The sequence below is a fragment of the Oxyura jamaicensis genome, chromosome 3 (genome assembly GCF_011077185.1).
Source record: "Oxyura jamaicensis isolate SHBP4307 breed ruddy duck chromosome 3, BPBGC_Ojam_1.0, whole genome shotgun sequence".
Classification (NCBI taxonomy): Eukaryota; Metazoa; Chordata; class Aves; order Anseriformes; family Anatidae; genus Oxyura; species Oxyura jamaicensis.
Window position 1 is genome coordinate 64,371,575 of NC_048895.1, and position 25,439 is coordinate 64,397,013.

Genomic DNA, 25,439 nt, shown 5'->3' on the forward strand with positions numbered 1-25,439 from the left:
TGAATGGAGCTGTGCCAATTTATCCTAGCTGAGTATTTGGCCTCCCAATATCGAGACAGAAATAGCAAGAGAGCAGCAAAAATATTCTTTCCTTGAAGACTTACTGATTCCTATGGCTGAGGCCAGGACCAATCAAATGTATCTGGGCTTATTTCTGAATTATCATCATGCTGATGATGTTCTAACAGCTTGTGGCACAAAGAATAATCCTGTTAAGTGTAGCCAATGCTGAACACATCCATTTTTAAGAAAGACGATTCTGGAAGTCTTCCCAGGTTATACATCTGCCTCTCTAATTCACACTTACTCAAAAAGTACAGACTTCTCTCTGTGACATATTTGTGGGTGAGCTCAGAGCAGCTTGCTAACAAATACTAGTTAAAATGCTGACTGCATGTTAGATATTGTATATACAACTATAATTGGGAACACGTTGATTCATCTGCATAAAATGTCATCTACCAATTGTTTAACTTAGGGAAGCTATAAATTGATTTGATTTCAAGAGAAATACACAGGAAGACATTATCTTCTTGGCTTTATCTCTTCCTCATCTTGTTTTTCTTTCTTCACACTTCAGTTCTGAAGCCTCTTAAACTTTTCCTTCACAACAGAGGATCTCCTTTTTAAAAAGCAAATGAGATCCTACCCAGTGGAATTTTAGTGTCTTTTAGAGTGGTAAATGGCAATGATAAGGTGCTTCAGCCATTCTTAGAGCATCATTCAGTGTCAGCCAGATTCCCAGGATCTAAAGCATATCTCCTTTTCTAGCACTAGGCGCTTCCCATACAATTTCTGAGAAGGCTGACTTGATCCATCAATACTGTTTTGAAAGATCTTCAGTCTTCAAGACTTTAATGCACTAAAAGCTAATGAAATATTAGGAACTAGTTGATTCCTAGGAGCCAATTTCCTCTGTGTATCTGTGTGCATGCATGTGGTAATACAGAGACAGATTTTTAATGTCTAGTTGACTCGTTTTTTCATATGCCATCTGTGTCCTGAAAAAATTAACTCATGTTTTACTCATGGAAATAGCATACAAACCTGTTTAAGTAGATAAATAATACCTGGATTTGAATGCTTCTTAATTACACAGATGGCAAGATTGTAGACAAAAACAAAAACCCATAACTTACCAGTGGAGGGGGGGGGGAAGGGGGGGGGGGGGGGGGAGGGGAACAAACAACAACAATAACAAAAAAACAAGTTCTCATATTACCATATCAGTGGACAAAAGGACTACATAGCTTGGTCAGCATCTGGCACAGCTGCTCCCCGATTCATTGAAAATCTCCATACAAGAATAGCAGAAAAACACCTAAGAGATGGAATTACAGCAGCGACAAAGAAGTAAATTACTGTAATGTAGTGGGAAGGCACTACAGCTTCAAGTACCTGCTCAACACACTTTCTGAGGGATCTCTATACTTATTATAGAGATATTAAATCCTGAAATGACACACTATAATAGGTTTTGGGCATGACTGAAATGTATTTTATTTTTTCATGCAGAGATGTTCTTATGGACTCTAACTTATTAGCATAATAGAGTACACAGACTTAAGATTCGATGGTATGATTTTGCATCATGCTCTATGTTGTTAGGTTCTGGCACTTCAAAAGGACTGATTTTTTTATTTTTATTTTTTCCCCAAGACTCCTGCTTAGCTAGAGGGCATGCAGATATATTTTGCAAGCAAAAGGGTTAATAGATTCAACCTTTTGAAAAATATACTTCTTTACATGCATATAATATGATGGATAGTTAACTGCATGCACATTGGTAAACAGAGGTGAAAAACAAATTAATTGGAAGGTATAGAGTTTATTGTTTGTTCTCTATTTGATAGATGGATCTCATTATTTTCCTTGGGCAGACAAAGCCATAACAGTTTCCAGAGAAAGGAGAAGTGGCAGCTCCAGGAAACTGCTTACAGATGGACACCCAGCAGGCTAAAAATATTACTTCTGTCCACCTCATCAATAAACTAGCTCCATGCAGAATGGCAATTATTCTTTTCCTGCTTGTGTTGCCCTTTGTGAGGCCTGAGGACTGTTATTGATAACAGAGTATGGAGAGCTAAATGCATACAGTAACTCTAACTCATTTACTATGGTAAATCCATACTGGGTAGCAATAATGCCTTTTATGCCATTATTTAAAGTGGCAGAGTGCACTTGTCAATGTCTAAAAGGATTAAGTTGATTTTTTTTTAATTATTATTATTTTATTTTATGTTGTTTTGTTTTGTTGTTGTTGTTTTTCCCCTACAAGCCTATTAATGATTAATGATACACAGTTATTATTTGCCTATTTTAAACAGTGCTTGCAGCCCAGAAAGAAAACCATCTCTGAACTGTATAATATTTTGTCTTTAAGGGATTAGACTGTTGTAGGTAGAGGATCTTTTTGAACTTTTATGACACAAATTTTAACTGTAACAATGGAGTATGTGGAGAAGATAGATTCCCTAAGATGAGAGCACGGGGACTACTTATGTGCTTTGCCAGGGTGTCAACTACATGGAGCTAGAAAGTAGCAGAACTGTCACCCAGCACTGACCATGGGGTGGAACAAGTCTCAGACAAAGAAACAGGCCGAGGGACCCAAGGAAATAAGAGACCCAAGGGAGGCCAAGGGAGTAAGAACTGCCTGAGAAAATATCCACAACAGTTTTCTGTATGAATTGCTAACACATACAAATGACTTATTACACATTTACAGTCCCTCTGTCTTTTGATCACAATATGTTTTCTGAATACATAGCAATCTGAATTTATTTTATGTAAGGTACTCTTATTTCAGTGCTCTTTGCAGGGATCCACATGGATCTGCTGACTATACAGTTGAACTTCAGATGAGAAAGGCTTTCCATATTTAAATGTAAATTTGAACATGGTATCACATCTATCCTCTGAGAAATACTAAAGCCATGTTGCTTTAATGTGCTCTGCTTGCACAAAGAGCAACAATTAAGGTTCAGAAATGTGAGAACTGCATGTTCCTGAGGACAGGTGAATTCTGCTCAACAGTAGGTTAGATCACAGAATCACAGAATCACAGAACTGTAGGGGTTAGAAGGGACCTCGAAAGATCATTTTGTCCAACCCCCCTGCAAAGCAGGATCCTCAGAGCAGGCTGCCCAGGTAGGCATCCAGACGGACTTTGAATATCTCCAGAGAAGGAGACTCCACAACCTCCACAACCTCCACAACCTGGATGCCTGTTATCATTCATTTTAAGAGATCTTTTCCACTGTCCATGAACAACCTAGAGTGACAAGAAGTGTTAATTTGCTCAATAACATAAGCCTTAATCCATGAGGTTCAATGTGAAATGCCCTTCTAAAAGGAAGAAAGTTAATTAGAAAAATTGGAAATTATTCCAACGGCACCTGAAGAGTGCTGTGTTTAGAAACCACTGAAGCCAAAAAAAATATTGCCAATAATTAAAACACAATCAAGCATTAGCTCACAGTTTCAGAGAGAATTCCCACACAGTTACAAAGTTACACCTGTGCTGTCACTACTGCTATTATCATCAACATCTAGCCCTTACAAAGAAAGATGCTTTCAAGAGAGAAGTATACACATGTTGCAAGAGCAATTAAGCATTTCTATTTCAGATTTTTAAACCTCTGTAATTAACTGTGTATCTTTTTCTGATCATAGCAGCCCTATCACCTCTCATGCAGGAGACAGACCTCTGCGTCCAAAGTCCTTTATCTCCACTGATGACTCGTACTTCAAATTGGTTATCTATGTTAGTACATGAGAAGCCCACTTCAGCAACTGTTTCATATATGCAGATTGACCTCCTTTAATCACATTCATTAAAGTTATAGAATTTAATCTAAGATAGATCTTTAAAAAATATATATGTTTGGTTATCCATTATCACGAGTGTTATGCCAACCTAGATGATTCTGTGATTCTGTGAATTTACAGAGCCCAAAGACTGCTGTAGAACAGCCACTCAAGAATGATGAACTTGGAAACTGAGGACAGAATAACATATATTTGTTATACATTCAGTATTCATTACTTAATGGCCTGGAAGTCATTGCTCTATTTCTATTTATTCCAGTAGATTAAATGCATTAGTTGAAACTGAAAAAGTTAACAAACCTGCAGTTCTGCTACATGTATATATGGAAATAAAATCTCTAATATCTCTATATCTTAGAGCTTCCATAGATCTAACCATTATCATATCCCTTCTGAACATCATTCAAACATGAGGGGAAAAAAAAAAAAAAAAAAAAAAAAAAAAAGATCTTCAATGTCTTTGATGGAAATAATGAAATAATGTCCTATATTTTCTCCCTCTGATGAGTTAATAAATATTTAAATTTCATATACTTAGAAGAGATACCTGCCATAAAGTACTACTTCATCTTCTCTTTTCCTAAACCCAAATGAATACACAATTACTCAAAGCGTATTAATCACTGCTATTACTACATTTTCCTAATAAATCCTAAATTCACAAATATTTGCCTAGTAGTCAGCATACATTAAAAAAAAAAGCCACACGCACACAAAAATGAAAAACAACCCCCCCCAAACAAACAAACAAACAAACAAAAAACAATAAACAACAAAAGCCTCCACCAAATTTCTTCAAGCATATGTTTTTCCCAGCTATTTGCCAGGACTTGTTTTGAACCAAAGCTCTGCTGGACCTCAAAATTAAGGCAGCTGGTTCACTTTTTCAAATGTTATAGTTGGTTTCATTTCAAAAATATTTTGTAATACCTAGGATGCTGTTGAATCTGCCTTGAACTTAGATCTCTATTTTGCATTGAAGAAACATAAAACAATCATTTCTAGATTAAAAAAAAAAAAAAAAAAAAAAAAGTTACTGTTTGTATCTTTTTTTTCTAGGACACAGGCATCCTTTTATCTATCAGCTATTTTCACTTACTATCTACTGGGCTGTCAAACAAACAAAAATTAGGATAAGATCAGTAAAATCTAGTTATTGGAAAAATTGCTAGCCTTGTATAATAAATAGAAGATAAATTTGAGCCTTTATCTTGTAGAACTACAGTTAAATCAGTAACTCCATTCACATTATCATGGTTCTGGTTTGGAATTTTATTTTTTATTTTTAATATTTTTAAGCCAAAATATTGTTTCATCAAGATTTCAGTCTTGTTTTAGCAGTAGAAAAGGGTAAATGGATTCTAAAAGGTTTGTACTCTACATAAATGAAACTCCACACTGCTTTAAACTGAATATTTCTAGTGTCCATGCACTTATGCTCTACTAGGTTTTATGACACTACCTGTCTCACAAGTAATACCAGGTTACTGTTTTTAACATTCTTACTGCTCTCTACATACGGTTATCCTCTTTATGACCTATAGTAGATGAATTACTTTCGCTCCCCATCTTCAATGCATTAGTGAATGTCTTTGTTTAATTTTATTCGCTCTCACAGCAGCTTCTATTACTCATTCAAGCCTAAAAAAGCAAGTTATTTACCTATGTGTAGAGACTTTTCCGAGCAAGTTTATAAGCATGCATATAAATTAGAATTATTATTTTGATCGTGCTATAAAGTTTCCTTAGAATTCTCTAATCGCTTTTAGAATTATACTATAATGAAACAGTGAAACTCTATTAATCTTACAGTGTTTTCCACTAAAGTAAGAAAAGTAACATTTCTAACATTAAAAATGTATTAAGAGGGAGTGAAATGTAGGGGGAAGGTGAAGAAAAAAAAAAAATCAGCATTTCTAAATAAGACTGACAATGCATGAGTGGTCAGAATGTGCCTTAAAGTAAACATGATTTTCTTCAATTTATGAAATGATGCTCCTGTTTATCTGCTGGCAATTACCTCATAATCTTTACTTGCACAACTTCAGTCATAAATAAAACAGGAACCAACTCCAAAGGAAAAATAATGAGTGGCTATACCTTAACAAATTAATCCTTCTACTTCCAACTTTTACCCCACCACCAGATGATGTTCATTTAGTTTAATAGTATCATAAATAAGAAAAAAAAAAAAAAAAAAAAAAACTTTAAAAAGAAATTCTGATACCTAACAAACAATGGGCAAAGTGAAACAAACAAAAAAATCAGAAAAGCACAGAAAACAAACCTAACTTTTCAGATATTTTTTTCTGTTCTCACACTCCCTTTATGTCTCTCAGCAATTCTTCCAACATGGCTCAACAAAATAATGTAATAGTTCAGTGTAGGTGATTGAAGGTGATATCTCTTTCCTGATAAAGTATCTGCTTTTAAGGAAAAGCAAGATTTTGTTATTCTTATTATTATTATTTTTTCTCTAATTATGTCTCTTAAAAGCATTGCTCCACTATAGGAGTCCATTGTTAAGGCAGAATAATTTTTGGTAGTCAAGGAAGAGCAAGAAGTTGTAGTTTAGGTCCTTGTGTGGAAAATTTTGTTAGCAATAAAAGCCAGATGTGCTACTTCGAAAATGTGATACTGATGAATGATTGTAATCCATTAAAGTCATCTTGTTGACTTGAATGAAATCTGTTTAAGACTTGCAGCTCTGCAAAAGAGTTCCAAGAAAGCCAAGAATTACTTGTACAAGTGAAAGGATTAAATAACCGAGGAAGTAGCAAAGATATTCCATGTTCTCCCACTGTACAGAATATCTACAGATATCTATAGAAATCAGGTTACTTACTAGTTCGATTCATCTACTGCATTTGCAATGAGATGGAGAGAAAAAAAAAAAAGGCACACACTGTATTTTCATGACAATACTAATATTAATTTTACATACTGTTACACATAATGTTCAAGGAGAAGGCGGGGGGGTTGGGGGGGAGAATGCAGGAAAGGATTTAGCTGTTGTAACCTTGATCTTGGTTTAGTCCTTTTAAGAACTGCATTATATTAATTCTGATTTTTTTTTTTTTTTTAAGTGAGTTAAATGTAATTTAAAAAGAATAAGCTGAAACACTGTAATCACCACCACCATGAAAGAACCACTTAGCCTCATTTTTAAGCCTCTGAATGAGACAAAGGTTACTAGGTTACCATCCCTGTTTTCTGTCAGGAAAGAATTAAGCTCTTGTGCCTGTGTTTGCAGCGATTGTTCAGACAAGGGCAAACATGTATGATAAGAAAAAGTAGAAATTGATTCATTTCATAAGTGTTCAAACAGACACAACCCAAAGAACGAATTTCATTGCCAGTATTATTTAATCTTTCCAACAAGCTTGCAATAAACTGTTAGCACCACAGTATATTTCCCATGAGTCCATACCTCACTACTATCAACCACTATCATGAACCAACCCTACATTTTGGCTGAAAAGAAAAAGCACAGAGGCCAGTACCTTGCTATTTAAAATGTGTGGTCATGAAATATGGCTCTAAAAAGTATTTTCATTTTGCATGGAATGGGAAAATAAATACGTTACTTTTCTTTTTTTTTTTCTTTTTTTTTTTTCTTTCTCTCTGTTTTGTCATTATTGAGCTAATTATAGATATAAGAAGCTTCCAGAAAAGACATATAGAGGAAGAATCAGGTATGGAGGAATACTGTATATGGAGGAATTGCACCATCTCTCGTACTATAAAGGTTCCCTCAAGTATTCTCATGCTGTCCCTTCCAAATGCTAAAGAGGTTGGCTGTATGAAAAGGAGCTCAAATTGAAGGCCAATGAAGCTTTTCCAAAGAGGGCAGAATATAAATATGAATATCACTGCCTGGGGGAAAGTCTGTTTGATTTTAAAGCAAATAACTCCGTAGGATATATTCCTTGTTTATGAAGGTTGCTGAGCTCTCTGAGCTCTAAAGAGAAAATTTAAAAAGTGGAAGCACAGGAAGCACCAGAAGACAAGTCACAGAATCACAGAATTTCTAGGTTGGAAGAGACCTCAAGATCATCAAGTCCAACCTCTGACCTAACACTAACAGTCCCCACTAAACCATATCCCTAAGCTCTACATCTAAACGTCTTTTAAAGACCTCCAGGGATGGTGACTCCACCACTTTCCTGGGCAGCCCATTATAATGCCTAACAACCCTTTCGGTAAAGAAGTTCTTCCTAACATCCAACCTAAAACTCCCCTGGCGCAACTTAAGCCCATTCCCCCTTGTCCTGTCACCAGGCACGTGGGAGAATAGACCAACCCCCACCTCGCTACAGCCTCCCTTGAGGTACCTGTAGAGAGCGATAAGGTCACCCCCGAGCCTCCTTTTCTCCAGGCTGAACAAGCCCAGCTCCCTCAGCCGCTCCTCGTAAGACTTGTTCTCCAGGCCCCTCACCAGTTTCGTAGCCCTTCTCTGGACTCGCTCAAGCACCTCCATGTCCTTCTTGTAGCGAGGGGCCCAAAACTGAACACAGTACTCGAGGTGCGGCCTCACCAGAGCCGAGTACAGGGGGACGATCACCTCCCTAGCCCTGCTGGCCACACTGTTTCTTATACAGGCCAGGATGCTGTTGGCCTTCTTGGCCACCTGAGCACACTGAAAGTCATTTAAGTCAGGATGAAAATAAGAAAAAGGGAGGGGGGAAGCACACAAAAGTAACAAAAAGCCAACAAATAAAAGGCTGTAGCCCCAAAATTTCATACAATTGGCATAGATAAAGCAGCTATCAAATCCTAGTATAGATATTAAAGTCATTCAAATATTGATAGAATCAAGCAATACACAAGTCATAAGGGTTTCATACACTTTCATAGGGGTTTGTATTCAAAACCATTGGACTAAGATATTTATTCACCTATTTATACTTGAACATAGTAAACTAAATGATAGCAGAGATCCTGGTCCCTTCAACCCTACGCATTAGCTCCAATAAGACCAGCAGCCATTCAGTGAGTGCCAAGGATCAAGTTGAATATGGAATACAAACTGGGATGTCTACTAACGACATGAAAAGAACTGAAAAAATACCAATGTAACATGTTATTAATATAACGTAATATGTAATTTAGAAGAAATGAAGAAATAAAATGAAGAAACAGCCTCCTCAACTACACATATTAATGATAAGTGACCATTTTACCATAATGCCACTTCCCTGCATAAAACTGGAATAAGTGAATATTGTCGCTCTGCTAATTAGTCATAAGAAAAAGATGTTAAACATGTCAAGTATGAATATTTTACAACACTAGGCAGACAAAATTAATTACTGTAGATGATATAAATACCTAATTATTGAGTTTAATCTATAAATATGGAAATTATAACCCATAAAAGTCCTATTCCTCTACTTTGCCCAGACAGTATGAAATAGAAATAAAAGTATTTTCTGTGGTTTTACATGCACAAGAAAAGCTCTTAGGAGCCTTTTCTGCAGTAAGCACAAACAGACCAAGATATCAACAGTCCCTCTAAACTATATATTTGCCAGACACTATTTCTTTACTTATTTTCCAGCTGTTGATGCCTCAAATTTTAAGTTATAAACTAAAAGCACCACTCCCTTTCTCAGAATCGGAAATGTGATATTGCCTATTCGAAGTTTGGTGGATTCAAAGCACTAACAATCATATAATAAATTTTGCGATAGAAAGCATTCCCTTCTGTTTTTATCTCTCTTTGTCTGTGCAACATTAAATATTTGACACCCAAAATTCAGCCTTAGGACATCATTCAAAGCACCATTTCCCTAATCACACCTTGGGCTTTTCATTCTGACCTTGAAAGACCTGCAATCTTCAATTTCTACTTTGTTTTCTAGACAGGATGAAACATGAGAAGTCTTCCAGAAGCATCATCCAAGCAAGTCTAATAACGCATATAAATATATTTTTATTTTTTAAATAAATACATAAATAAATAAATAACAATAATTTGATTACTGGCTACTCCTGAGCAGCTATTAATATGACATGAAAATAACAAAACAGTTACTTTTTTGCTAAGGTACGAAGGTAACTTTGTACGTAAGGTATCTTCAATGCACATTAAACTGCTTTATCAAAAAGAGGTAGAAAATACCACCAGAAAGCAAACACTAGTCCCCACCTACTGAAACTACCCAGATGTTTCGAGATGCATGCTAAAATACATCAGTAATTGACACAAGAGCATGAATACTTCAGTGTTTTACAAGTGACAGCATTAATAGCATTAACATTGTAGGATACCTTTGAAGTTCCCAATACAATTGCTATTTATCTGCTTGAATATTTATATATATATATAAATATATATATAAATATATTAGTTCCTATAACAGGAAGGTTCTGACCAAGTCAGTTGGTTCTGAAAATGTCACTTGCTTTCCTTCTCCATTTTCAAGTGCTTAAGTATCTCTTATTTTAGAATTATTTTAGAGTTATTTTTTAGAATTATTTTAGAGTTATTTTATAACAACATCATCCAAAGTTGATGACCTCGCTGATCTCACATTATCTAGCTCCTTTTCTCTTTAATGCACAGTTTGTCACAGAGGTCCACCAGAATTATAAGCTGTAGTAGTATATAGTACAAGCAAGTAGCTTGTACTATATTCCAGTGATAGTGCAGCTTAAAAAAAAAAAAAAAAAAATCAAATCTTTGACAATCTGATCTTCATTTACTACAAAACTTTGCATTAAAACTCACTAATAAATATAATATTTGCATTCTTCTTTGAGTCCCTATCGTGTTCAAGGCTTTTGTGGCTTTCTACAACTGTGTTTGATATTAAAGCAACTCTTCAGCTGTGAAAGCTCGAGTGCCCCCCAGTTTAAGTGATCTCTACAGAGAATAACAAATAGAAGCTTTTAACTAGATGGTAAGAGTGGAAAAAAGCAACCTACAGGGAAATAATATTTTAATACATGGTAAGAGGGAAAAACAGATAATCAACTATATGCAGAAATCATGAGTAATTTCATCTGTAGATTCTTAGCTCAATATTTTCCAGTTATCCATGAAACTCCAGATCAGTGTTCTCACCTCAATACCATATTCTAGGGTAAGAATGAGACTTTGATAATTTTAATGCACTTTGATAGTGCATCAGACAAATTTAGTCATGAATAGAAAAATGGTTGCGTTTCTGAACCATAACCATATGGCGGAGAGAATATGAGAAAAATAATGAATGCTTTTTTCCCCTTCAGAAACCAATCTTTATAATGTTTTTATTAGCAGTTAAAATAAATAAGAAGAAGAAGAAGAAGAAGAAGAAGAAGAAGAAGAAGAAGAAAAAAACACACAGCACTGCTTTGAAATAGACAAGAAATTGATTTGATGATGCTGAATACTATGTGGTGTAGTTTTGCCTCCCTGTTTTGCTAACATGCAAACATGAGTATCTTTTATTGTTACACTTGTAAAAGGTTTGCTTGTAAAAGAACCAAAAATATAAGCAAGAGACACTGAAAAATTTATTTTGCTAGCCCACTTAAAAGGAAAATAGTTTGTAAATTAAGCAGAAGACGAAGTGTATTTTTTTTTTTTCCCTAGAAAATTCCAACAGTTTGGGAAAAAAAGCAGCATGTACCTTATGAATGCACATACAACTATATTTGTAGTGTAAACAGTAGAACAGCCGTAACTACACATCTAGAGATGTGCATATCACCTTACATACCAAAGTAAACTTCCAACATGAAAAATACTAGATTGCTAACTGGAAAATTATTTTTATTCAAGTCTCCTAACCAGCAGGGAAATGCTTTATGAGCTGAGAAAGCCTGATTGAGAAATGGTTTATTTCCATATCTAAATACAGGTGTAATTTTAACAGTATTTATCAGTGTAGGTGTATTTCATCTGCCTAGATACAAACACTTCAGATATCAGAGCTGATTGTTCAGACCACTAATACTCAATAGAAGGAAGTGTGCATTTCTGTGAAGTCAGTGGAGTTGCACCAAAGGTTGGATCGAAAAAAACTTCTTTCTCAATGTTTCTCTCTGCTAAGTATAAAGGTTGGTCTAGACAACTAGCTGAGTTAAATGAGATGAGTTGTTCTCTATTAAGGCAGCATTCTGACCTAGGAACACAGCTGAATTATGCTGATGTCAAGCTATGTCATTCCAAGCACTGCAAAGGTGGGAAAATTGTAAAAGGGTGAGAAAAGGGGAGTGGTGACTTAGTCAAAGCAGTAATATCTCATTTTCTCTATTGCACATTTAAATAGTAGAAAATCAGGATTATGTACATAATCCCCCACATTTTCATCTATCCACATGGAGAATGTCAGATTAATACAGCATTTGATAAAAGAATGAGTAAAATTATTTTAATAGTCACTCTACTATAATGACAAAATTTCTGGAAAACCTGGCATCAGATACCACAGGACAGTTGTGTTAAGAGGAGCATGGTTTAATCAGAAATCCTGAAACAACTGTTTTAAAGCCTTGTCTTTGATATTTTGCTGGTCAAAGATTACTGCATGCCATTTGATCCACTGCTTCCTTATCAGATGTTATTCTTACATCCTATGGAATTTAGACCACTCTGAGACCTGAAATTATGTCTTTTCAGTAAACTTTCAGTAGTATGATTGCTATTTAGCATAAAACTTCAAAAGATCAGTTGCTGAATAACGGACCCTTTAACATTTGGTGAACGTAAGTCATAATCAGTGATAGATACGTACTGTTTACTTCCTAAGTGTTTAATTGGAAGTAAAATGAATTTGATGCTGCGTACAGTATCCAGGTACCCTTACTCCTTTGATCCAGTGATTTAAAATGCTTTGCCTAATTTTTCTGATCAGAGAATCAGGACATAAAGAGGTGAAGATGGACCACTTCTTTTGACAGTCTTGGAATAAAGAGATTTTTGTAACAGTTATTTTTACCCTACTTCCAGCAGGATGCTTTTCACACAGCTGAATGTTTGGGAGAACTAGCAAGCCTTACAGAGTAGTAGTCGATTCTAATAAGCTTGTCACAGGTTATTTTGAAAGAGTTTCATAGCCATAGATTCCATTTCACAATTTATGACAGCCTAACTGCAGACAATGTAGGCAAGAGGTCTTTCAGACCATCCATCTGTCCCAATCATAGACTGAATTTTCTTTTAATTCTAAGTTGAGCACATATTTTCTCTTGCTTATGACTCAACTTGCCTTTCCAGGTGTTTGTTTTATTATCCAGAATGAAAGAAAAGGGCCTCAGTCATTGCAAATACTCATTGCAGGTCCTGAAGGCTATATGCTTAGCAAAGGACAGCCAGCCTTAAAATGATATGCTGAAATGGTGGCACCTCAACCACTTGGAACTTTGGCTCATCGTATATGGGGAAATTAAATCTACAGCAAGATTCAGAGCAATATTTAATTTCTTGCAAATTGCCAAGATATCAAGAAATCTGTAAACATGATACTAATGGGTGGTTTAGAGCAGGAAAAAGGTAATGGAGGGAGGAACATGACAAAAAAAGCAAGAAGTTTCTCATGACTCAAACCAAAAATCAAGACCCTAAATTTATATCTAAATTATCAAAACTGTATTAAATCAAAAGCATTATTATGTTTTTCATTTCAGCAACCATTTGTAAACCCAGCTCAGCTATTAACAACCAAAAATATGTAAAAAGTTTTCATCTTTCAAACGTAAGCAGTTGGTTAAATTATCGCTTTTCCCCTGACAGTCTGACAGCATTCATGACCCAACAAAATTCCCAATTGAGTTGCTGATCAGAAGGTTAATAATTTAGATATTTATTTCTTTTTGTGGTCTGGCATTTGTCATTATTGATAGACCACAACAAACAGGTCTTTATCCATTTGCGAAATGCAAGAAATGTGAGGTAATGTCACATTCATTAAATTAGCCAAATCTCTTCAGATGCCTTTGCCTGGAACCATAAAACAAAGGGCAAGAGCTCTGCTCTCATCAAGACTATGCCTTGGGTACACGTAGAGTTATCATTAGTTGCTCTATCTTTTCAACTGCTGTTTTATTTCAAACTAGGATGTGAAAAATGCTTTGTATAGAGGTACCAGCTCTTTTCCATTGTTACTGGGCTTTTTCCAACATAGAAATGTCACTTCACTGACACAGAACTTATTAAAAGCAGCATAATGCTTCACGTATTTGTGTAATCTTTCCATTGAAAAGGCAGATGAAACAACACATAAGGGTAAACAGTGCTCTTAAAGCCTTGAAACAAGACAACATGCATCAGGCTCTCTTCAAGGAATTTTCCATACTTATTCTCCTTGTACTCCTGAATTACACCAGGTTCTACCCTACCCCTTCTAACTATTCTGGGTAAAGTGGAAAAAATTGTCCACATCAATGCTTATTCGTGCATGCTCTAATCCATATACCATTTGCAGCTGTGTGTGGGAGTCAAGGCTATGCAATAGTTGAAGTAATGTTGTCTTTGGCTCATAAAAAAAAAAAAAAAAATCATTTTACCCAATAGGACCAAATGTGTTTCACCACAATATGAATAAGTGGCAATTTCCTGGGTGCTCTTTGAGTCCTGCAGCTTCTTTATAATTGAGTCCTTCATCAGCACTTTTTAAGCATCCTTTCACATTTTCATTGCTTCCCTGACAGAAAATTATACTTCAGCCTTTATTTCCAACATTAATACAAGTGGATATTCATTCTCCCACCCTCCCTTTTCAAGATAAGGATCTTCTGTAAGGAAAGAGAGATCCTCAGAAAGCCTTTTTTTTTTTTTTTTTTCCTTAAAAAAAAAAAAGAAAAAAAAAAGAAAAAAGAAAAAAGAAAGTGCTTTCTCAATTTCAATAAAATTAAACCTGAAATTTTCAAAGTGGATGTTTCTGGTACTAACAGGAAATTAAAATAGTCCAGCAGTATAAGGACCAGAAAATGAAATTCTGTAAGAATGGATCAGTGCTATTTCACTGCTCAGGCTGAAAGAAATGCAGAGAGAAAGAAATAAGTCAGTCTGGAAAAAATATACATGAATATATATATATTAATTTCTCTTCCAGTGCCAGACCAAAGTATATTCAGACCTGCTCTTTAACTTTAAAAGTTGTTCTCCCGTTCCTCCATGTTTTCTAGAACAAAGGGTGCCTGCTATTTGCAGACACCTCTTGCCTTAATTTCTTCACTTTGGCCATATTTATTCAAATATTTCTTGAGATTTTTCAGAAAACCTGACATTGCACAGATAAACATTTTGCCAACTTTATGTACTGTAATTAGTAAAGACACCACAGCTATGACAGTTAACAGCCACAGATAAAAACCAAGTGCATATTTTTAACTATATATATATATATTTTTTTTTTAAAGCAGTAACACTATACCATGATTTAGGAACTTAAAAACAAACAAACAAACAAACAGCAACAACAACAACAACAACAACAAAAAGACATCTTTAAAGTATCTTGAATGTACTCAGCTGCTACTCCAGAAGTCTCCCATTAATCACATAACCTACCTGTCCAGCTTCCACTGATGTCTTAGATATCATATGGCATATTCCTCTGATGCCCCTGATTAGGTACCTAGGTTGCTCTCTTTCAGCCTAGTTTGCTTGTGTAGTTAAAAAAAAAAAAAAAAAAAAAAAAAAAAAAAAAAACTAGGCAGCAAGGTCTGCTGCTCTGGAATACTAGGAGAATTTTCAAGAGCCACTGATCAGTTTAAGAAATGTGAAGAGGCGGCCAAAATTGCTTTCAGTAATTTGGTACATTAGGAAAGTAGGGGATTTATTCAGGAAGAAATTATACTGTGGTAGTGATGAATGGGAATCAACCTGCATCATTGAACCAGAATACGCAGCCCAAGTAGAAATGAAGTGCTGAAGCACCTCAGGTGGTGTGGTACCATTAGGAGAGGAGTTAATGAGAAAAATCATGATATGGAGAAACATTAGGAAAAATTAAGTTGAAAAAATTATAAGAAATGAGGTCTGGCTATGGTCTATCAGAAACTGACTTTGAGCCTAAGGAAATGTACTTTATATCTTTGGCAGGTAGCTCTAAGATTGAGCTCCAGAAGAAAACCTCTCAAGTGCAGACAGAACATTTTAAGAGGAGATGAAAAAACAAAATAACCCCAGGAACACTTAAGTTTTCTGTATCGAACTATGTCATACTGTTTAATGTATCAGGATGGCAGCATAAAACCTTTTTTTTTACGTTCGATTTAGTAATAAAATCAGATGAATTAAGGCAGATGGAGCACACTATGTAGTATTAGTAGAACAAAGAAGAAACTCTTGGAGGGATTTTTTCAAACATTTACAAAAATGTATGCTAAATTCTGCATAATACATGATGCTTAAACAAGAGAAATGAATTGTGAAATATATTCAAAAAGTTTTTTTTTTTTTTTTTTACCCCAATAGTTGAATACAACCCAAAGATGTTTGATAGATTTAATTAGTCTTTTCTCCAAGCTCGTTCACTCTGAGCCCAATCCAGCCTAAACAGAAACCACTGAGAAATACATAAAACACCTGCAGTCTATGAAAAAGTTCCATTAGAAAATGTTACATATTCTGTCACAAAACACAAGTATTTCAATACAAACAATTTAAAGGTAAACATGAATCAAAAATCTCTGGCATATTAAAAAGTCTAGATAAGATCAATCACTGGCAGTACTGTTTCTGGATACTTTTAAAGCACTTTCATGTCCAATTTGGGAAAAATAAATAAATAAATACTATATGCAATAGTAAGAAGGAAGAAGAAATGGTCCAGAAAAGTCTAGACAACCATGCATTACTCATAGTTTCAACCATTACCCAACTATTCAACCACTATTAATGTTGTAGATGTGTGCATGTTACTATGATTCTTGTCTCTGTGAGAAATCCATTTCTCCCGTTTTTCCCAAGCAATAAGAGTTATGGCAGTTCGTTATTATTTTTTGCTCCTATGACATCCTGATTGGATGCTGGCTACCTCCTGGCTTCTCCCTGACGTCCTGATTGGATGCTGGCTACCTCCTGGCTTCTCCCTGCCTTTTATATCTAACGCTTTAGTGGATGTTCTTCTACTCCTTTCTTAAACAGAGTTAATCCTCTGTAATTTGCTTCTGCTGATGTACAAGTTCTCAATGTATTTTCCCCAGAAAATCTGATGTACTATACAGAAATTAGTCTGCCATATGTTATAGTAAAATGTTGTATATTATAGTAAAATTTAACTACTTAAAAAGTAGTTAAATTACTGTGATAAATAATAAGTTTCCTTTCTTACTTCCAGCTTTATAATGGGCTCAACACAGGATCCAGAAATAATCAACAGTGCTAATTTCACCTTTTTGTCCCTATGAAAGTTAGCAATTAGGAAAAAAAAAAAAAAAAAAAAAAGCCCCAACAATGTTAAGGGGGGGGAGCAAAGCTCTTTGCCTCCTTCTCTCTGTATGAAAGGAGAGGGTGAAGGACAAGTGGAGAGCTTGTGGGTGAGAATTAAGGGGTAGGCTGGTAAGGGAGACACAGTGGTGGGGGTCTACCACAGGTCACCAGATCAGGAGGAAGAGGTCGATGAGGCCTTATACGAGCAGCTGCTAGTAGCCTCACAATCACGAGCGCTAGTCCTCATGAGACTTCAATTACCCAGACATCTGCTGGGTAAGCAACTCAGCCAGGCACACAGAGTCCAAACGGTTCCTACAATTCATTGAAGACAATTTTCTGACACAGGTGGCAGAGGAGCCGACGAGGCGGGGGGTGCTCCTGGACCTTGTTCTTACCAACAGGGATGGCCCTGTTAGGGATGTGAAGGTTGGGGGCAGCTTGGGATGCAGCGACCATGAGATAGTGGAGTTCCAGATGGAACTAGGCAGAGGAAGTAAGGCTAAAAGCAGGATTACTACCCTGGACTTTCGAAGAGCCAACTTTGACCTCTTCTGGGACCTACTTGGGAGTATCTTATGGGCTAGGTTGCTTGAAGGCAAGGGTGCTTGTGAGAGCTGGGCTACATTTAAGCAGCACTTCTTCCATGCTCAGGACTGGTGTATCCCGAAGAGTAGGAAATCAGGGAAGGGGGGCAGAAAACTTGCGTGGATGAGCGAGGAGCTCATTGATAAGATCAAAAGGAAGGGGAAGGTCTATGAAATGTGGAAAAAGGGCCTGTCCTCTTGGGAGGAGTATAGACGTGTTGTCAGGGCCTGCAGGGACGTGATGAGGAAGGCTAAAGCCCACCTAGAGATGAGGCTTGCAAAAGAGATAAAGGATAATAAGAAGGTTTTTTCAAGTATGTAAAAAGCAAAAGGACGACTAGGGGTAATGTGGGTCCCTTGCTGAATGAGGGGGGTGTCCTGGTCACAGGAGATGCCGAGAAGGCGGAGATACTGAATGCTTTCTTTGCTTCAATCTTGGCTTCAAGGACACTCCCCCAGGACTCCTCAACCCTGGCAAGAGGACAAAGGGTCTGGGAAATTGAGGGATCCCCCCTGGTAGATGAGGGAGTAGTTTGGGAGCATCTGAGTGGGCTCAACGCATACAAATACATGGGTCTCGATGGGATGCATCCGCGTGCGCTAAGGGAGCTGGCAGAGGTGATCGCTGAACCGCTCTCTATCATCTTCGAAAGGTCCTGGAGAACAGGTGAGGTGCCTGAAGACTGGAGGATAGCCAACGTCACTCCAGAGTTCAAGAAGGGCAAGAAGGAGATTCCGGGAAATGACAGGCTCACCTCTGTCCCTGGAAGGTGCTGGAACAGCTTGTTCTGGATGCCATCTCCAAGCAATTGGAAGAGAAGAAGGTTATGAGGAGTAGTCAGCATGGATTCACCAAGGGGAAGTCGTGCTCAACCAACCTCGTTGTCTTCTATGATGGCATCACCAGGTGGGTAGATTGGGGGAGAGCGGTGGATGTCATCTACCTTGACTTTAGCAAGGCTTTCGAGACTGTCTCCCATGACATCCTGCTAGCAAAGCTGAGAAAGTGTGGGATAGATGAGTGGACAGTGAGGTGGGTTGAGAACTGGCTGACTCTGAGCTCAGAGGGTGGTGATCAGCAGAGCAGAGTTTGGCTGGAGGCCTGTGACTAGCGGTGTTCCCCAGGGGTCGGTGCTGGGTCCGGTCTTGTTCAACATCTTCATCGGCGACCTTGATGAGGGAATAGTGTCTGCCCTCAGCAAGTACACCAACGACACAAAGCTGGGAGGAGTGGCTGACACGCCAGAAGGCTGTGCTGCCATCCAGCAAGACCTGGACCAGCTGGAGAGATGGGCAGGAAGAAACCAGATGAGGTTTAATAAGAGCAAGTGTAGAGTCCTGCACCTGGGAAGGAACAACCAGAAGTATCAGTACAGGCTGGGGGATGACCTGCTGGAGAGGAGCTCTGAGGAGAAGGACCTGGGGGTCCTGGTGGATGACAGGTTGACCATGAGCCAGCAGTGTGCCCTGGTGGCCAAGAGGGCCAATGGGACCCTGGAGTGCATTAAAAGGAACATGGCCAGCAGGTCAAGGGAGGTGATCCTCCCCCTCTATTCTGCCCTGGTCAGGCCTCACCTGGAGTACTGTGTCCAGTTCTGGGCTTCCCAGCACAAAAAAGACAGGGATCTCCTGGAAAGAGTCCCACGGAGGGCCACAAAGATGATATGGGGCCTGGAGCATCTTTCCTATGAGGACAGGCTGAGAGACCTGGGTCTGTTCAGCCTGGAGAAGAGGAGGCTGAGGGGGGATCTTATCAATGTCTATAAATATCTGAGGGGTGGTAGACAGAAGGATGTAGCTAACCCCTTCTCACTGGCTTGTGGGGATAGGACAAGGGGCAATGGCCACAAGATAGAGCACAGGAAGTTCCGCACAGACATGCGGAAGAACTTCTTCACGGTGAGAGTGACAGAGCACTGGAACAGGCTGCCTAGAGAGGTTGTGGAGTCTCCTTCTCTGGAGATATTCAAGGCCTGTCTGGATGCCTACCTGAGCAGCCTGCTCTGAGGATCCTGCTTTGTAAGGGGGGTTGGACCCGATGATCTTTTGGGGTCCCTTCCAACCCCTACAGTTCTGTGATTCTGTGATTCTGTGACTACTGCTGCACCTGCTCATGCAGACATGACTACAATGAGCAAGGCACTACTGCACATGATCCTAAAAAGATATCCAGACCCTGTTTTGTCAAATGAATAACTTGTTTGTATAAGGCATTCACACACAAAATTGGAAGGATTAGTGCTTCTGAAAATTGGCGACCAGCTAAGACCTGAGGACAAAAAATAATGCTAATTTGTGCATAGTTATTATACAGACATTTTTCTATACTCATAAACCTCATTATGAACACTAAACTTGCCCGAAATTCTATCTGTTGTGAGTGGGTTTTTAGTAGTGGGTAGATTTGGGAAGGGACGGGAAGGGACTGGGTGGAACTGAGTACTGCTTTGTTATGTCCAAAATTCCTGATACCATTTTCTTTCATCTGTGCTTACCTACTTGTGCCAATGTTTATTTGGTTTAGCGTACAAAGGAGAATTTCAGAAAGGTTGGTAAACCTCTTAAACAAGAAAGAGCTTCCCCAAGTAAAACAAACCTTGTTGGGCTCAGAGGTGTATTGTATACCTATCACAACCTCCATAGATAGTCAAAGGCTCATTTTTGAAAGCGGACACAGAGATGGCTCCTACTTGTGGAAGAAATTTACAGAACTGTTCTACAGTGCACTGTAGAACTGCAATCCAACAGCACTTACTACAGTTGTGGTCTCTGACAAACACTGTAACCATTTTCCCAGATAATATTTTATAAGCACTACATGGAGAAGTGCACATGAGAAAGAGGTGAGAGGAATTATTAAAAATAATAATACATCTATTTCATGCCAGCAGTACTTATTTTTAGGTGATCTTTATAAGCCATTTAGATTTATTTATTTACTTATTTATTTACAAGGAAGAACACACACACACACACACACACAAAAAAAAAAAAAAAAAAAAGCATTGTTCTTACTCAAGAAATGAAGATAGTGGCCTGCTTCAGATTTTTTCCTGTATTTTTATTTTATTGCATTGACTACTTTTATTTATCATTGTGAAGCCAACATCTTACCTACTGTGTTTCACTTTCCCCAAACATTCCAGGCAAAAGGAAGGCAGGATTTACCTGATGCATGAAACACTACTCAGATGAAAATAAATGTGTTTTAAATGAGTTAGCCAAGAAAGTGCAGAGAAAAAAAAAAAAAAAAAAAAAAAAAAAACTTGAAGACTGAACCACTGTGTTTGTTATTACCAAAACCTATTTAACCTATTTAAAATTAATTCTCATTGTACCCACGTGGTGGTTTTACCCTGCTGGGCAGCTGAACTTGACCACAACCACTGTCTCACTCCTCTTTCTTTTCCTTTGAAAAGGGGGAGAAAATACGATGAAAAGGGTCCAAGGGTTGAGATAAGGACAAGGAGATCGCTCAACAATTATCATTATGGGCAAAACAGACTCAGCATACAGAGACTGATGTAATTTATAGCTTATCATTAGCAGCAAGAACTAAAAGTATATTAAAAACACCTCCCCCTCCCCCCCCACGCCCTCCCCATCTACTCTGTTCCACCTCCTCCCCCCAAGCAGTGCAGGGGAACAGGGAATGGGGGCTGAGGTCAGTCTCCATGCTTTGTCTCCACTGCTCCTTCTCGGTCACTCCCTGCCCCTGCTCCACGCGGGGTTCCTCCCATGGGTTGCCATCCTTTGCAAACTGAGCCTGCAGGGGCTGCACAAAGGCAGCAGCTCTTCAAGAACTGCTCCCATATGGCTCCGTACCACGGGGTCCATTCCCAGGAGCAAACTGCTCCAGCACAGGTCCCCCACGGGCAGCAGCTCCCCCCATTTCCCATGCTCCTGCGTGGGCTCCCCTCCATGGGCTGCAGCTCTGGCCTGGGGCCTGCTCCTGCGGGGGCTCTCCATGGGCCGCAGCCTCCTCCAGGCCACATCCACCTGCTCCCCCGGGGGCTCCTCCACGGGGCTGCAGCATGGAGATCTGCTCCATGTGGGACCCATAGGCTGCAGGGGGACAGCCTGCTCCACCAGGAGACTCTCCACAGGCCCCAGGGGAACTGCTGCTGTGGTGCCTGGAGCACCACCTGCTGCACTGACCCTGGGGGGTCTGTTTCTCACTCCACTTTCTCTTCCAGCTGCTGTGTCTAAGCAGTTTTTTTTTTTTTTTTTTTTTTTTTTTTCCTTTTCTTAAATCTGCTCTCACAGAGGCACAGCCAACATTGCTTTTTGGCTCAGCTCTTGCCAGCAGTGGGTCCCTCTTGGAGACATCTGAAACTGGCCCTTATCTGACATGGACAGCTTCTGGACTCTTCTCACAGAGGCCTCCACTACAGCCCCCTGCTACCAAAACCTTGCCATGCAAATTCAATACAACCTCCTAAAATTAAATAGCATTTTAAGTCTAAATAGCATTGATGGAATATGGTAGGAAATGCTAAGAAAACTTAAATCTATTTAGAGCTAAAAATACTATCAACACTTTTTGAAATGTGTGGTAAATTGCTATGTTAATCAAGGTAAATCAAGACTTGCATAAGAATGCCTTTTGGAAATAAGAGAATAATTCAGCTTTATTTTCTGTCTAAATTTTGAGGACATAATTGTTTGAAGACATAGCATCAGAGCTTTTCATAAGGAGATGAATTAAATCCATTCCCTTTTCTTTTTTTAGGGAGTAATTTAAAATATTGTTAAAGAATATGCATATGAAAAAGCAGTTCAAGTCAAGTAGACTAGCATGGATATAAGAGGAATGAGATATTAATAATAATGGTGCTGTCACAGTTAATGATTTTACCTCATACTGGAGGCATGGCCAGTTAGGCTAGAATTACTTAACAACACAGTGTCTGCAATCCAGTAGTATTTTCATTTGCCACTCGACTGTTAGAAGAAAATACAAGTCTTTCAATGAACTATGAAATCAACCAGTAAAAACACTGGAGCTTGTGAGACAGGCTGACTACTATCAAGGTGATATATCATATACGCAAGATGCTATCGGTCTACTATGGTACACTGAACTCAGCCTGCAAAACTACAGCATCAGCCAGCAGATACTTATCAATAAAGCTCTGCGAGGCAAATGAGGATGTCTGAGGACAGCTTTAAAATGTTTTATTGCTCTTAATTTCACAGAAAGCTCCACGGGGGGTGGGGAGACGGAAGGTTTTTGCACAATTCTTCTTTAGAGACTCCACACAAAATTTGGTTCCCTACATAAATCAGATTCTCCTTCCAACTATCAGCCTTCTCTGCCTGAGACACACTAGGAAATCCATCCAGGCTTTTTCTGGAGGCAGCATGTGTATTTCTGGGTTAATTGCAAAGACAGATTGGGAGAGTGACCTGGACCCTGAGTCCTGGACTTTGATACAGTAAATATCCTGATTTAGTGCTTGTGCCCACATTAGACCACAAGTAGCCATACTTCTGAAGTTTGTAGCAAAGCACAAGAGATCAGTCATGCCCTGCAGGCCATTTCACAAATAAAACAGTAGCACGGACTGTCTTGTGGAAACAAAGACTCAATAGCAACAACCAAGAAGGCAGATGAAGACCTATTCTAGATGCTTTTTGCCACTTGTCTAATCAGGATTTCTTAGGTTTGTTAGTGAGTACTTCAGATACCTCAGACAGTACTTTTTACATGCCCTTAGGATGTCCTTAGGCCAAAATACCCATTTTTCTGAAACTGACAAACAACCTTGAGAATATTTCAGTCATTTCGAAGTAAAACACGTTCTGTGTTCTAACCACAACTATATAATCAAACTGAAAAGCTCCTTAGACCGAGTTTACTTTCCAAGAACCAGCATGGAATGATGAGGTATCTACATAATTTTTATAGTCATGCTTTCCAGATATTTATATATATATATATATTTTTTTTTTTGTGTGTGTGTGTCTATAACTTAAAAATAGAAAGAACAATCTTGAACACATCCTTAATGCTTTGAGAATAAGGAATGTCTGGCCAAATAACTCTGTGATCATAATATACAAACATTAAAGGCTTAAAATATCAAAAATAATTTTTGATTCAATGTAGTCAGGTTAATTGTACACTAATACACTGGGCAATAACAGTATGCTCTGACAGGGAAGCACACAAGCAAGAGCTAGTGAACTGACTGTATCACATAGGATTAATGAGTAAAAAAAAAAAAAAAAAAAAAAAAAAAAAAAATGCTATCAGATAACTTTCCTTGCTTACTTTGTGTTTCCATGCATTCAGTCATTACAGTACCTTAGCTTATGTCAAAGAAATCAGTGAAGGCCTATTCTCCTGAACTAGTTATAATGCCAGGAATCACAACAGGTTATAAGGAAAAGGCAGAGAAGAAATATCAAAAATTAAGCAAAATAAAATGGACAAATTACAGAAATATCCTACTTCAAGGGATATGACTTTAAGCAACTTACATATTTAAAAGTAAGCATGCTTGCATATATGCATATGAGAACTGAAAGTTGCTCTCATCAACTTGCTATCTTAGCAACTGAAAGCCGCTATCATAATCAGGAAAGCTTCCTGCTTAAGCTGTTACACTTTGCCCAAACCAAAGAAAGTATAAATAACATTTGGGAGGAAATCTTTGGGTGACTGAATAGAGAGAAGTAGAGGAACTAAAAAAGATTAAAGCCACTGTATCAGAGCTATTGATGATACCTAGACTACCCAATGGATAACAACTCAGACAAATGATGCAACATTATTATGCAAAATTCAGTGCAGTGCAAGTACATTTTTCTTTGTAACCTGTAAATGTGAAACTAAGTACACATTTTTTCAGTGTAACCTTCCTCATCTTAGTCTGCCATCTTTAAAAGAAGAAAAAAGATGGAACAAGAACTATATCCTAATTCAAAATGCACTCGAGTCTCACATATTTCACTTGGATAGGGGCTGGACTGAGTGGAGGCATATTCTTGTTAGCAGAGGGGGAAAATAAACAAAAACTTCACCAAGCAAAATGTGTCTTTCAGTTTTAAATAGAGATATTTTGAGAATTAACACCACTGAAATAAATGTCAGTGTAGTACATACCTCAGACATATGCATATATACACACATAACGGACAAGGAATACAGCATTACAGATGCCAATTTGAATCACAGCATCTGTATAAACCAGCTTTAAACTTAATTTCTATTTCTTAAAACAATGCACTTTATGCTTAAAGTTCATGAACATTTCTTCTGTCTTGATTTTTTTCCAGACTATATGAAGCTCCTCTACACATTGGATGAGATTTTTAGAATGAACAGCAGTACTAGGTCTAGGGTAGTCAACTGTTGCCTTGATTTGTCTTCATTTTTGTCTTTGTCTTAATTTCTAACAAAGAAACCCTCACAAACATTATTTATTTATATAAAAGAAGGAGAATAGCGGTGAAATTTGGAGCAAACATTTTGGCAAAGAAAATGTTTATCATTCCATGGTAGCTATTACAAACTAGCTGTATGGATTGCAGTGCTTGTTCTGAGTGACAGCTGTGAGCACCTTGCAAACTGCAAGGCAGAAACTCTGATAACTGCTGCAATTAATTATTGCAAAAGCTCAAAAAATCCTAAAGCTCCTGCAGTA

At 37.9% G+C, this 25,439-nt stretch overlaps 1 protein-coding gene and 1 long non-coding RNA gene across 4 annotated transcripts in view; both read right to left on the reverse strand.

The window, feature by feature from the left end:
• Positions 1–25,439, reverse strand: part of NKAIN2 (sodium/potassium transporting ATPase interacting 2) — a 566,015-nt gene that overhangs the window by 430,909 nt on the left and 109,667 nt on the right. The window lies entirely within an intron of this gene.
• Positions 4,394–9,766, reverse strand: LOC118163642. Its single transcript, XR_004749149.1, has 3 exons — positions 9,603–9,766; positions 7,705–7,707; positions 4,394–4,405 (listed from the first exon to the last, which is right to left on the reverse strand). It is a non-coding gene; the product is annotated as an uncharacterized LOC118163642 (long non-coding RNA).